Here is a 14,873-nt window from a genome sequence, read left to right on the forward strand (position 1 = left end):
AGAAATTTCGTTAAAAATTGAAATAAAAACGAAAGCTACGTTTAGGATTTCCAAGTTGGCTGGTTTTCCCCTTTATATTGATATCCACGTTTGCAAAATATACTGCAACAACACTGCATTATGTTCCTAACATAAACATTAAATAGCTATATTTTAAGTTTGTAATCTTCGGCTTATTAACATGACATAATGAGGAATCATTATTAGATTAAGTAATACATTTATTAAAAGAATATTTACGTGTTTACACGTTAAATTATCAGGACTTTCAAATATTTTATTTCGTTTTTAGAGTATAAATCTTATTTTCAGGTCCATATATATATATATATATATATATATATATATATATATATATATATATATATATAGTTTGAGTATCATGTGAAATCTTCATAACATCATGATAAAAAAGACATATCATCTTTCTTTTTGATATGGTGAGCAAACAAAAATCTTAAACAGAGCATACACTTTATGAGTAAGTTAATATGCTCAGTTTTTTCTCTCAAATAAGCACCATGGAAAATGAATATGGTGTCATATTTATTGAATATTATGTGTTATATGTAAATCTTATTGCGGTCTGAAAAGTAATTATTTGACCAATAATTATTTTAATATTGTACTAGCTGGAGAATATCTCACTGTATAAGCTGTCCTCTGCCGGGCAGTGAGGGCTCGAGGGTTCGAGGTAACCAAGAGGAAAATTTCTTTAGTGGCGCCCTTACTTTGCTACAGAGAAAAGGTTTTCATGTCAGTTGCCAACTCCCATCCTCGCCCCCCCCCCCCCCCATAAAGTTTTGTGAAGAAATACCCTCATTATGCTCAAGTGAAAGTTAAATAAGTAGTGAATGGGGGCACTTTACGTACAATGGGAATTAGCATTACAGACCCCCCCTGGGTTAGATTACGTACAATGGAAATTTAACATGGCGAAAAATCGTGGGTCAGATTACGTACAAGGGGAATTAACATGGCGATAAATCGTGGGTCACTCTACGTACAAGGGGAATTTAACATGGCGATAAATCGTGGGTCACTCTACGTACAAGGGGGATTTAACATGGGGAATAGAGTTTGGGCTTGTTTAGGGACAAGGGGAATGGAACATGGGATTTTTTTTCTTTTTTTTTAAAAAAAAATTTTTTAAAAAAGGGGTAGGCAATTCAAAGACTATCTCTTTTCGAGAAATATGGCTGGCCCTGAAAAGGGCCTTTGGGTTTATGTTAATATTAATATTAACATAGATGGCATCTCTCACATCTTCTTCTTCTTCTTAAACTCCTTCTAACTGCCGGTCCATACACAAGTACCCTCTTCAGACATCCTTGTCTTTCTATATAAACTCTCCTCATCCATAGACTTGTATCTGTCCTATCAACAACAGTCCACTTGGACCGGACATACATGAGCATGTCCGTCCTGAACATCATTGTTGACACAAGGGTTGAAGATTGAACGTCGGTCCACATCTTGAGGCTCCGAGAAACAGGTGAATCAATGCAGTGAACGGCGCTTATTTATAGGCAGAGGTAGGATTGAGACGAATTGAGTTCATTCACCAATCCGAACACGCATTACAAAATTCAGCCAGTCGCATCCAATCCGAAGAGAGCAGTCTGTGACGTCACGTAGTCAATATAGATTTGCTAGCGCTTGTGTGCAGTCAATCTATGCGACAGTGATTCAACATGACGGAAACTCAGAAAACGATCCATTGGGGTGCACCAGCAGGGGAGACTGCCCAAGGGAACCCGGACTTACTTTCAGAAGAGGTGAACTGGGATTTTGTGGATTTTCTCTCTTCGCAAGAATTTGTTCCGGAACCTGCGTTACCTTCTTCATTACCGCAAGTGGAGAATTTTAGACAGAGACAGAAAGAAGAATTGGAGAAATTTATACAACGACAAAAGGAAGCGGAACAAGCTTTTCTCCTACAGCAACAGCAACAAGAAGAAGAGGTAAGAAAAAAACAACAGCAGCAACAGCAAGAAGAAGTAGCAGCAAAGAAACAAGAGGGTGAAAATCAAACGGTCACGGTACTGTTGGACATTTTAGCGGAGTTAAGAAGTCTGAAACAAATGTATCAGACTTCTTTATCACGACCGAAGAGAATACGACCTTCCCGAGCTAAACACGTCAACCCTGTGACTAAGCCTACCGTACCACCCTTAGTGATTTCAACTCAATCATCATCAACATTACGCAGTCCAGAAGTAGGCCTTGGCCGTGGCAAAGGCATAAGGCAGTTAAAGTTGATTGCTTAAACTCACCCCTGCACCAAAAAAGGCCCTTTTCAGGGCCACCCACATTTCTCGAAAAGAAATACAATTTCAATTTGCCAATAACTCAAAAAGAAAAAAACCACCCATTTTACCCTTATAGTACGTGTCTGTGTATGAGTGCGTGAGTGTAGCTTCTTATTTTAAAATCACAACTCAAAGACACTTACCTTATATCATTAATTTATTCTTTTCTCCATTTTTTTACAATCCAATTCACAATTCACAACACAACACTTTAATAGAAAGTTCATTGACTTCTTCTTTCTCCTTGTTTACTCTCTCTGTTTTTTAAATTTCTTCACCGTCTTTTCCTCATTTTCTTCCCTTCTTCTTTTCTTCTTCTCCTGTTTCTTTGCCTCTTGTAAATAGAATTGTCTTTTTTCTTCCTCTTCTTCCTCTGAAGAATCCCTCTTCTTCCTCTGAAGAATCCCTCTTTTCTTCCGAAGAATCCCTCTCTTCTTCTGAAGAATCCTTCTTTTCTTCTGACTCCTCTTGTTTCTTTTTTGGGCAATCTGGAGACCAATGTCCTTTTTCTTTACAATAATAACAGGTATCTTGACTTTTGTCTTTTTTAGTCCCTGTTTTTGTTCTTTTTTGACGGTCTGGACACTCTGAAGACCAATGCCCTTTCTTCTGACAGATATAGCAAGTATCTTGACTTTTATCTCGAAAGGAAGGAGAGTAGTCCGTAGGCTGGTCTGAAGAGAATTTTCTAATGACCCCTCGCAAAGCTCTGACGAAACGTTCCATCTGGTTAGTCTCTTCCATCGTTGTGCTCGGCTTGAGAGTGAAATGAATAGTGAAAGGATAAGACACACACCCTTTTATATACGCTGGTCTGCTATGACTATAAAGTAGCTCATGGTGTTTGAACTTGAGTCATTTGACTTTTTGCTTTCAAGATGAAACGATCCCATTCATTTGAGAAGAAAGAAGAAGAAGAAAGTAAGAGGCAGAAACGTGATCTATCGCCTCGTACCAGGGCTGAAATCTTGGCACAAATTCATGCCAGTGATTTTGAAGAGGACATGAGTGAACCAGAATCAGAACCCTCTAAACCAAGTTCACCACCCTTAGTCAACCCTGAAAAGTACTATTCCATTCGAGAGACGGAAAAGCGCTCCTCTAGAAAATTTAGAACCACGGCTTACAAATACACAGTGAAGTTTAAAGATTTCAAGGCTGAAGTGCCGTTAGAGAAAGCAGAAGTGTTCATCACTGAGGTGTGGGATTCTTTGCTCACTGCACTCAAGCAGCAATGTCAACCCAAAGAAGACGATCGCTTGAGACTTTCCATACAACACGACGGTTTGAAATCCCCTGTTTGGATCGAGTTTAGCACCCCTGCAGAATTGACCGCTTCCAAAGTCATGGACAAGATTCAACACGTGCAACAATCTAATGACCAGTTTGACATCACCGATGGAAAAGCCACACTGGACATGACCCACGTCTCTCCTCCTCAAGGAACTGGACGCAAAAAGATGTTATTGGTGGACGACCTTCGCAACACCAAAAAGAGTCTCGTCCGAATTAACAACTCTCATGACCAGATGTGTTTAGCCCGTGCCATCGTGGTGGGACGAACCTATGCCGACAAGAACGACACGGTAGAATGGAAAAGAACCTGGAACACTATTCAACGTTCCCATCGAGCCAAACAACGAAACGAAGCAGAACTCCTGTTGCAACAAGCCGGCCTGTCCAAAGACACACCCTGTGGCATTCCTGAGATGCAAAAATTGCAAGATGCCCTAGCTCCACGCTACACCTTAAAAGTGCACCCTCAAGAAATGCGCGGGCCTCTGTTGTTTCGAGGCCAACATTTTAAGGACGGAAAATACATTCACGTTTATCATCACGATGACCATTTCGATACGATTACCAGTATCACCGGATTCCTGGGATACAGTTATTACTGTGAGAAATGTGACCATGGTTATAATAATCGAGAGCAACACAAGCATTGTGGATCGAAATGCTCAGGATGTTTGGCCTCTTTACCCTGTCTGAGCGAAGAACCAGTGCCTTGTTCGACTTGTCTGCGCACGTTTGTTAGCCCTACTTGTTACCAACAACATCTGAAGACGCAAGGTTCACAGCAGAAATGTGCTTGTCAACTCCTGAGATTGTGCCCTACGTGTGGACAAGGCATACGTACCAATAGTACCAAGGCACACGTATGTTCAGGAAAAAAGAAATGTCACATTTGTCACCACATCGTGGACTTGGAACACCAATGTTACGTGCAAAAATACCAACCCCCACCAGAGAAAGAGGACAGTCACAAGAAGAAAGGCAATTTCATCTTTTTCGATTTCGAATGCATGCAAGAGACCGGTATTCACATTCCTAATTTCTGCGTGGCTCATCCAGCGTGCGAGAAGTGCATTCAAGAACCTATCTTCAGTCATTGCCCTCACTGCAGCAAGATTCCTGGAGGGCGTGAAAAAATCTTTCGGGGACCAAACACGTTAGCCGATTTTGCCCAATGGGTCTTAGACCCCATCGACAAGACGTGGAGCCAAGAGGACATCGAACTTTACGGAGATTGTCATCGTCATGCCACAGTGATGGCTCACAATTTCTCCGGATACGATGGACAGTTTCTTTTGATGTACTATACGGAACATGGCACCGAACGTCCTAAAGTGACTTTGAACGGAGCCAAAATCATTTTCATGCAAGTGGGACAAGTACAGTTTAAAGATTCGATGAGCTACTTGGCCATGCCTTTGAGCCGAATGCCTAAAACGTTTGGAATGACAGAAATGGCTAAAGGGTACTTTCCACACTTTTTCAATACGGAAGCCAATCAACACGCCGTTCTACCCCATTTACCTGAGGCTCACTATTACGACCCCGACAACATGCGTACCGAACAACGAGAAGCTTTCTACGCTTGGTATCAGGCTCACGCCTCTGACCCCTTCGACTTTCAGGAAGAAATGTTAAAGTATTGTCGTTCCGACGTGGACATTTTACGGCGTTGCTGTGGAAAATTTCGAGAACTGTTCATGGAACACGGAGGGGTCGATCCTTTGAAAGAAGCTTGCACCATTGCCAAAGCGTGTTCCTTAGTGTATCGACAACGATTCATGCCTGAAAACACCGTGGCTGTCATCAGTCCTCAAACGACCCACTTTGTCAAACGTCAATACTCGGTCAAAGCCCTACGTTGGTTACATTACTTGTGCGACAAGGAAGACAAGTGGATTCAGCATGCCCGCAACGGAGGAGGCGAAAAGACCATCGGAACGTATTCGGTCGATGGTTGGGACTTAGAAAACCCCAAGATCGTGTACGAGTTTAACGGTTGCTTATTTCACAGATGTCCCGTCTGTTACCCTGACCGTGGCACTAAAAATCAGTTTTTGCAACGAACCATGGAAGACTTGTACCAGGACACTTGTCAGCGGCGCCTAAAGTTAGAACAGCAAGGATACCAAGTGGTGGAAATGTGGGAACACGAGTACGATCACCGTATGAAAACCGATCCCGAGTTTAAACGCCTCGTGGAAAGTTACCAGTTCATGGACCCGCTGAACCCGAGGGATAGTTTGTACGGAGGAAGGACCAATGCCACCTGTTTGCTGTACCAAGCCGACGAAGAGAAAGGAGAAGAAATCAAATACTTGGACGTGTGTTCGCTGTATCCCTACGTGTGCAAATATTGTCGCTTTCCTGTAGGGCACCCGCAATTGTTAACGGAACACATCGACCTGAAAAACATTCGACAATACGAAGGCTTGATCAAGTGCAAAGTTTTGCCTCCCACGAACCTATACCATCCCGTCTTACCTCACCATTGTCAAGGCAAACTGATGTTTCCCTTGTGCCGTACTTGTGCCGAAACGTGCAACCAAGACCAACCTTGTCAGCATACCCAGGAAGAACGGGCCTTGACGGGAACCTGGGTCAGCGTAGAATTGTTCAAAGCTCTGGACATGGGATACCAACTGTTAGAAGTGTACGAAATTTGTCACTTTCCCAAGACACAACAATACCGCAAGGGTGACCCTACTCAGAAAGGCATTTTCGCCGACTACGTGGATGCCTTTTTGAAACTGAAGCAAGAAGCCAGCGGCTATCCTTCCTGGTGTCACACTCCCGAAGACCAAATACAATTCAAAGAGAAATACTACGAACAAGAAGGCATCACTTTAGACCACATCGAGAAAAACGAAGGCAGGCGATCGTTTGCCAAAGTGATGTTAAATTGCTTGTGGGGTAAAATGGCACAACGACCGTGTTTACCCAAGACGGAATATTTGACAGAACCTTCCCGCTACTTCCAGATGATTCACGACAAAACCAAATACATGAAACACGTGGACGTCGTTCGAGAGAATTTGATCTTGGTCAATTACGAAGAAGATCTGGACTTTGTACAAGACGACCCTTTTGGAAATGTCATCACTGCGGCTTACGTGACAGCCCATGCTCGCTTAAAATTGTACGAAGCTTTAGAACTGTTAGGGGAACGCGTCCTGTACTTTGACACGGACAGTTGCATTTACATCCATCACCCGATTCAACATCACCCTGACATCGAAGGAGACCGTTTAGGAGCCTGGACAGACGAGCATCCCGACGACAAGATTCTAAGTTTCGTCAGTGGCGGTCCCAAAAATTACGGCTACGAATACCGTGACAAACAAGGAGAAGTGCACACGACGTGCAAAGTGAAAGGACTGACTCTGAATTATCGTACCAGTCGTGTGGTCAACTTTGGGGTATTGAAAGAAGCCTTGCAATCGGGAGAGGATGAAAACTTTAAAGTGACCACCTATCAACCGAACAAGATTGTACGTTTACCCACTCACCACATCGTCAGTCGACCCTTGGAAAAAGTCTATCAAATTGTATACCAGAAGCGAGTTCGACTTCCCAATCATTTCACCTTACCGTACGGTCACGTCGGTATTGGTCTGTATATAAAAAAGGAACCCTAGGCAAGATCGATAGTTCATTGTGACTACCAAGACCGAGCGAACAAGATGAATACTTTGAAAGAGGCATCGTTCCAGTTTGGGGATTGTAAAAAAGTTGTATCTTCCTCTAGTGTGACTAATATTGGATGGATAAGACCCATGCATTGCGACGGAAAATGTCCGGAAGGAAACTGCGATTGTCCATGTGGTTACCATTGTAATTGCGTAACGGAGTTTGCAGACGAGTGCGATTGTGAGCCTTGCGATGGATACGATGCTGTACCTTGTGACCTGAGCGATGCCGTAAAGCATCATGGGAACTTTAGTGCCCCTACCCCTATCATGGAAAGTGATGCTGTGCGTGTCAAACCTGTGGGATGCGAAAGCGATGCTGCTCGTCCTCTTGGACATTTTACTGGGTTTCGTTTTAAAGGGGAATGTTCACCTTCACGTCTACCCCCCTACGGATGTCATCCAGCCCTGAGCAAACTCCTACCCATGTCACTCAACCCTCATCGAAACGAACCTGTGAAAGACGAATATTCGTTCCCTGTGCGTTTGTCGGAATACTGCGACTTTGAAAATCGTCTTCAATCGTTCAAAGGAAAATGGCCTAAGTATCTGGGAGGACCGACCCCCGAAGAATTAGCCAGAGCCGGATTTTTCTACTTGGGCGAAGGAGATAAAGTCAAGTGCTTCAGTTGCGGTGTGTCACTTCACCACTGGGAACCGCAAGATTCGGCCTACGTAGAACATGCTCGATGGTCACCGAATTGTCATTACTTACCCTTAGTGGGACCGAGACATTGAAGTAACTTCTTACCATAATAATCTGTTCATGGATACTTTACAAGAGAACATTTGTGCTTTGCCCGTGGAGTTGAGAGAACGCATTTATCGAGAACTGGTCAAAATACAAGTGAAACGTAAAGAACAATTGCATCCGTTACGTCACCGGTGTTTGAACCACTGGTACCTGAAGGTTATACAAGGATTGATTCAATTGAAAGTGTTCCATCGGACAGACATTGATCAACGATCCTCTAGTTTTCAAAAGGATTGGTTTGTTATGGACGATTCTACCTACATCATTGTAAACGTACTGCATCGAATTCCAGAGGAAGAGTTAACGAATTACCAGCATCTTGAACGCAATGTCAACTTGGTGAAAGAGGAAACTTCTGAACGAATTGTAATGTGTAGATTAGTGACTCAACGATTTAAATTCGACACTGAAGTAAAACCATGTTTGTGCAAAGAGTACATTTCTTGTGTCAGACCAAAGAGAATTTAGTATGACCTATTCATGGATACTTTACAAGAGAACATTCGTGCTTTGCCTGTGGAGTTGAGAGAACGCATTTACCGAGAGCTGGTCAAAATACAAGTGAAACGTAAAGAACAATTGCATCCGTTACGTCACCAGATCTTTAACCACTGGTACCTGAAGGGTATAAGAGAACTGATTCGTCAGAAATTGTTTCAGTGGTCAGACCTTGTTCAATACTTCCAGGCCCCCGATGATTCACGTGTTGATCATTTTGGTTACTTCGAGATTCACCTAGAGCAACCCATTGAGGAAGACGAGGTAAAGGATTACCAACATATTTTACGTGGAATCTACTTAGCGGAAGAGGAAACTTTTAATCGAACTCTGACGTTTCGGTTACAGTATGCAAGATTTACATTACCCACTGGAAAACGAAGATCACTGGCTAGAAAGTACGTGTATTCTTTTCGAAACAAAGAGACTATAAAAACAGGCAGCTATGCCACGACTTATGTCGTATGTAATCCAACAGATTCCGTGGAAGGAACTCAATGACCATATTCAAACCGTGGATCATTACCATCGATTATTGCAAGAACTGTATCCATTCAATTTGGGACGACAAGTGGTGTGTGTCTTAGTGACTTGTTTTCTGGGATTTCGTTTACCAGCCGATTCTTTGTGGACTCTTTGCGATCAGTACTTACCACCTCCATGGCCTTAAATGGTCACGAAAAACTCCTTTTGCTCAAAGCCTTGCGGTTTCATCTGGATACTTCTCGACCTCAACAGGAAAAAAAGATTCGTCAACTTTTAGCTACCCAAGACGTGTATGACGATGTGTGTGTAGCTTGTGACTTACACCCTCATTGGACAGATGTTCGTGACTGGAAAAAGGGGGGTTTTGAGGCTTGGACCCAAGAAGTGGCCCAGTATGCACAAGAGTTGTTCAAGGAAAAAAGTTACTTTTCAACCTGTGTTAGTGACGGTGCCAGAAGAACCTGTCACCGAGAACAACCACTCGCTTCAGGACAGGACTGTCATGGACATTCCTGAAAGGTCATTCCGGGAGGACACTTGTGTGACAATACCTCATGTAGAGACTGTAAGAACATTACACACTGTCCCTAGGACATCTTGGTTACCCAAAACATGTTGTACAGACACTTGTTTATATTCCACTTTGATCGCTTTGCTGTGTTTTATATTCCTGTACATCACTATTTGGGTTGTATGTATTTTTGTCTTTCGTGTTCATATTTGAAACATTCAATAAACGTGTTCTGAAAAAGTATATAAACTCTTGTCTTGTTTGTTTTTTGTGTCACAAGTGACATTTCTCATACCATGGCTACCTCTGCTGTCTCTGCTCCCTCTTCCTCTAATGTCAAAGTCATCGACGAACACTTAGATCGTGCCAGTTGGGAGGCTTTGTATCTTCGCCATCCCTTTAACATGCTCATTGCTGGACCTAGCGGTTCAGGCAAAACCGAATTCGTCAAACGTTTGATCGAACATAAACATCATTTGATCGATCGACCCCCTCAACGGATCGTGTGGTGTTACAAAGAGTGGCAATCGGCGTACAACCTCTTGCGAGAAAGTCAAGGCGATTCCATCGTGTTTGTGGAAGGCATTCCTAAAGAAGATGACGGCATCGTCTCTGACTCCCGTCTAACCCATTTGGTCATTTTCGACGACATGTTAGGAGAAGACGAAGAAGAAATTAAATTGTGGTTCACGCGCAAAGGGCATCACCGTAATGCCAGTGTCGTTTACATCACCCAAAATTTGTTTCAACAAAGTAAAGCCCATCGTACCATCAGTCTCAATGCGCATTACGTGGTCTTGTTTAAAAGCCCTCGAGATAAATCGCAAGTGCAAGTCTTAGCCAAACAGTTAGGAACGCCTTGGCTGACTCAGGCGTACGACGATGCCACTCAAACGCCACACGCCTATTTACTCGTCGATTTGAAACCTACGACTCCTGAGGATTTGCGATTTCGTACCCACTTGTTTCACCACTGGTGCCAAGACGGAGGGCCTGTCCTGTACACGTCTCCGTCCTCGACTTCATTTCACTCCCCATCAAAAAATCTATAAAAACCTCAGACCCTTTTTCGTCTGTCTCACTCTCAGTGCGAACATGACGTCCCTTCAGTCGCATCTTCCCGTCAAATTGATTCGTGCCTTGTATGGCATCAGTCGAGTAAAAGATCCACAAACACGAGCTCGTGTCTTAGAAGCTAGTCTCAAAGAAGTCTTACGATGGTTCACGGTGACGGCACGTCAAATACTCCAAGGAATCATTCAGATTCCTCATCAAACCCAACGCTTTTTCGATCGAAACAAAGTCGCTTTGGTCCAACTGGCCGATCCCCGCATCGACACTCAAACCAAAAAACAAATCATTTTGAAACCTGGAGGGAGCGGTACTTTAGGAGGGGTCATCATTCGTTCACTCTTAAGATGGGATCCTAATGCCCCCAAAGTTATCCCCAAGACAAAAGTTCAACGAAGCCCCAAGAAGAAAAAGACCAGGTCCCCAAAGAGAAGAACTTCTCCAGTGGCGGGACCCTCCTCTGACCAGACACCACCCCGAAAAAAGAAAAGAAGCCCCCAAAAAAAGAAACAGAGAAAAAGTCCTCAGAAAAAGAAAAGTCCACAGAAGAAAACTAGTCGCAAGAGAGGCACTGCGGCCAGGACGCAGCCTTACACTCGCAAACCACGACCTGCCACAGCGTCTCCGACAGCCTCACGTTTGTCCACTTCTCCGTTGATGTCACCAGGAACTGAAGAGTACTTGGATACGTTGATTACACCAAGAACTTCTCCGTTGATGACCCCCAAAAGAACTTCCCCAGTGGCAGGACCTTCCAATTTAGCGGCAGTGGCTGCTGCTCACAAAGTACCTTCTCCCAAAATCAAAGTCCATGAAAGATCGGGCATGTTACAAAGTTTACTGGATTTGTCCAAGCAAGAACTGGCTCGATTTAGTCCGTTACGTACCCCTGCACTACGTGTCATGCCTGTCCTCAAACTGATACTACGTAAAGACAATCAATGGCGACGCGTTCCAGTATAAAAAAGGCCTGTGACCGAGTAGGATATCAGTGTTTTTTGGTGCTCCTGAAGACTCAAAGATGTCACCCTCCAGAAAACCCCAAGGAAAGAAAAGGAAAGGACTGCCACCACGTTTAGCCAAACATGGGGACATGTTATCTGTCCTGTCCAAAGCTTCTCCACCCCTACGAAAAAAACTCATTCAAACGGCCTCCAAAGAGGTCATCGATACCGTGTGCGAATGTTGTTTGAACGTTTTGAAAGGCACGATCCCTTTGTCCAAACACCAGAAACAATGCTTAAGCAAACATCGTCACGTTCTTCGCCAAATGGTTCGAAAGAAAATTCCCATTCGTCAAAAAAAGAAGATGTTAGTGCAACGTGGAGGCATTTTGCCCCTCTTGTTAGGCCCCATACTGAAAGGAGTCTTGGGAACCATGTTGGGAGGACTAGTGGGAGCAAGATAAAAAGGCCCTCGAAAGTCCCAAGATCTCAGAATTCACCCCTGACAACCCCATGGAAGGACGAAAACTAGCTTTAGTGCCTTACAAACGATGGATGGAATACCATCGGTGGCAAGAACAACGCACCCCGCATTTACCTCCCAATCCCAATTTGTTGGCTGAGAATGCTAAGGTTCCTAAAAGCAAAATCGAAGAGGCCAAACTCTACGTACGACGCGTGGAAGTGTTACCTAAAGTAGGTAACGACATCAGTCAAACGTTGAGCAGAACGACCGCCAAGTATCCCATACGTCGCGTGGAAGTGAAAACCTTCACCATTCCCGTTGGACATCATTCCATGATCGAAGATCATCTGTTCCAAGGACAGTTACCCAAGCGTTTAATCCTTGGTATGGTCTCGAATTCAGCCTTCAACGGAACCTTCGAAGAAAATCCTTTCAACTTTCAACACTTCTACGTGAAGAAAATCGAAGTCAGTCGAAGTCAGTCGCGATGGCAAAACCTTGTGTACCCGACCTTTCGAACCTGACTTTGCCAACAAAAATTACTTGAGATCGTACTTGTCCCTGTACGAAGCCACCGGTCAGTTAGGAACCAATACCAGTCACGGCATTACGTACGACGATTATGCAGGAGGCTATGCTTTGTGGGCTTTCGATTTCACTCCAGACCAAGGCAGCGACGAAGGACATTTCCACCCTATAAAATCCGGCCAGATTCGTGTGGAACTTCAGTTTGCAAAGCCACTGGACAAGACAGTGAACGTCATCCTGTATGCAGAATTCGACAATACCATAGAAATCAACAGTTTGAGAGAAGTCATTCTAGATTACTAGAAACCATGGAAGACTGTTATCCCTCTTTACCTAGTGGAGAAACTTTGGAGATGGAATGTGAGGAGACCCTGGAAGAAGAAGTAATCATGATGAAGTCGAGATGGCCAGAACAAGAAGCCCATTTAGTCTCCTGTTTTGCCAAACACTTGGTCGACAAAATAACGGAATTGATCAAGAAAAATTGTTATGGATGTCAAAACGATCATCCTAGTCAAATTCAACACGATAAATGCCTAATGTTAAGTCAAGAAGAAAAATTGGACGAGTATCTGGACGAAGCTTGGAGTCTCATCTCGGACAAAAACGTGTTGCACCAGTGGTATAAAGACTTGCGTGAACATTCTTGTCCACCATTAACCACTCAAGAGATCCATCGTATCGAAGCTCTCCTGAATCAGAGTGAGGAAACAGAACGAATAACCGTTTATTCGTCAGACATTTTCAAGCAAAAAGTCAGGATCGAATTGACGACTTATTATTACCTGTGAAGAAGAAGAAAAAAACCACACAAAACAATGGATACCTGGGAACTTTATTACCTTTTGAACCACAGTTCGTATACGGCTTCTTGGACTCCTGTCGTCTGTGCTAAAGATGAACTCCCTCATCGCAAACCTAAAGACCATCAAGCTTACGTGATCAACACGGACGACAGTCATCTCCCAGGAACCCACTGGGTAGCCGTCTACTTTCCTCAAGAAGGATGTGTGGAATATTTCGATTCATACGGATTGCCCCCTTTGGAAGACGATATCATCGACTTTATGAGAAGAAATGCTCAAACCACCCGATTCAATAACGTGAAATTACAAGGCACAGATTCCTTGGTGTGTGGAAAGTACTGTGTGTATTTTCTGCATCATCGCAGCCTGGGCTATTCCTTAGAACATTTAGTGACTCATTTCGATCCTCGTTCTTCTGCTAGAAACGATGTGAAAGTAGATCGATGGTTTTGTGACCATTATGCTTATCTTTTGTCTCAAGCTAGGAAACGTAGTGTCCATCAATGGCCTAATGATTTCCAACAGTGGAAATCACAATTTCATTCACAACGTTGTCAGCCCTGTTCTAAGTAGATTGTGAATTGAGAAAAAAATGTTTGTGATTAGAAAAAAATGTTTGATGTTATAGTGTTGGATTATTGTTAAAAAATGTTAGAAATTTTTGTTGTTTAGTGTTAAGTGATTTTTGAATAAAAAAATGTTGTGTTTAGAAAAAAATGCCTTTGTCTTTTGTTTAGCTAGAAGAATGTTGGATTGATGCTCTTTCATTTCTTACTATCCCTCTCATGACACTCACTAAACGTTGCGGCTCGAAAACCGTGTGGGGGATGTTTTCCTTCACGTCCGCGCTTTGACTTTAAGAACCGGATTGTTCCCAGTCTAACCATCCATTGTCGACTCATCCTCCTACGAAGATGTGCTCCAAACTAGCTAAACTCAACGAAGCCAACGTGAATTTGCATAGGGTCAGACACAGTCTGATACCGAAGCCAGAAGAAATAGAGAATGTGAGAATGTTAAAAATCACTGAAGACCTGATAGAAGAGCTCTTCAGAGAAGAAATGAACAGGGAAAAAGAAGAATGGACAGAGAAGTACAGACTTCAGAGACAGCAGCAACAGCAGCAGCAACAGCAACAGCAGCAACAACCTGAAGCTGACAGAGGCTTTGTCGATTGCCGTATCGACACGAAAGAGTTCTTCTTCTCTTTTCGAAGAAGCAGACCTATCGCCAGAAAGTCTATCCTCAGAGGACATCGCATTCTTAGAAACTAAAAAGAATGCCATAGCAAAACAAAAAAAACAGCCCTTTTCAGGGCTACCCAATACTCTAGAAAAGAAATAACCATCAATTTGCCAATGTGTGTAGGTAGAGTAGTGTGAAAATAAACACTAACTCTTGCTTTTAAAAATGTGAGGGTATGTGTTGGTGTGTTAGTAAGAGCTAAAGTAAGTTGGTGTGGATAATAGATTAAAATGATGTTTGTTTTTTGGCTGTTAGAGGTGAATATTTGGG

Source organism: Sinohyriopsis cumingii, chromosome 15, assembly GCF_028554795.1.
Source record: "Sinohyriopsis cumingii isolate HCF-2022 chromosome 15, ASM2855479v2, whole genome shotgun sequence".
In the NCBI taxonomy this organism is placed as follows: domain Eukaryota; kingdom Metazoa; phylum Mollusca; class Bivalvia; order Unionida; family Unionidae; genus Sinohyriopsis; species Sinohyriopsis cumingii.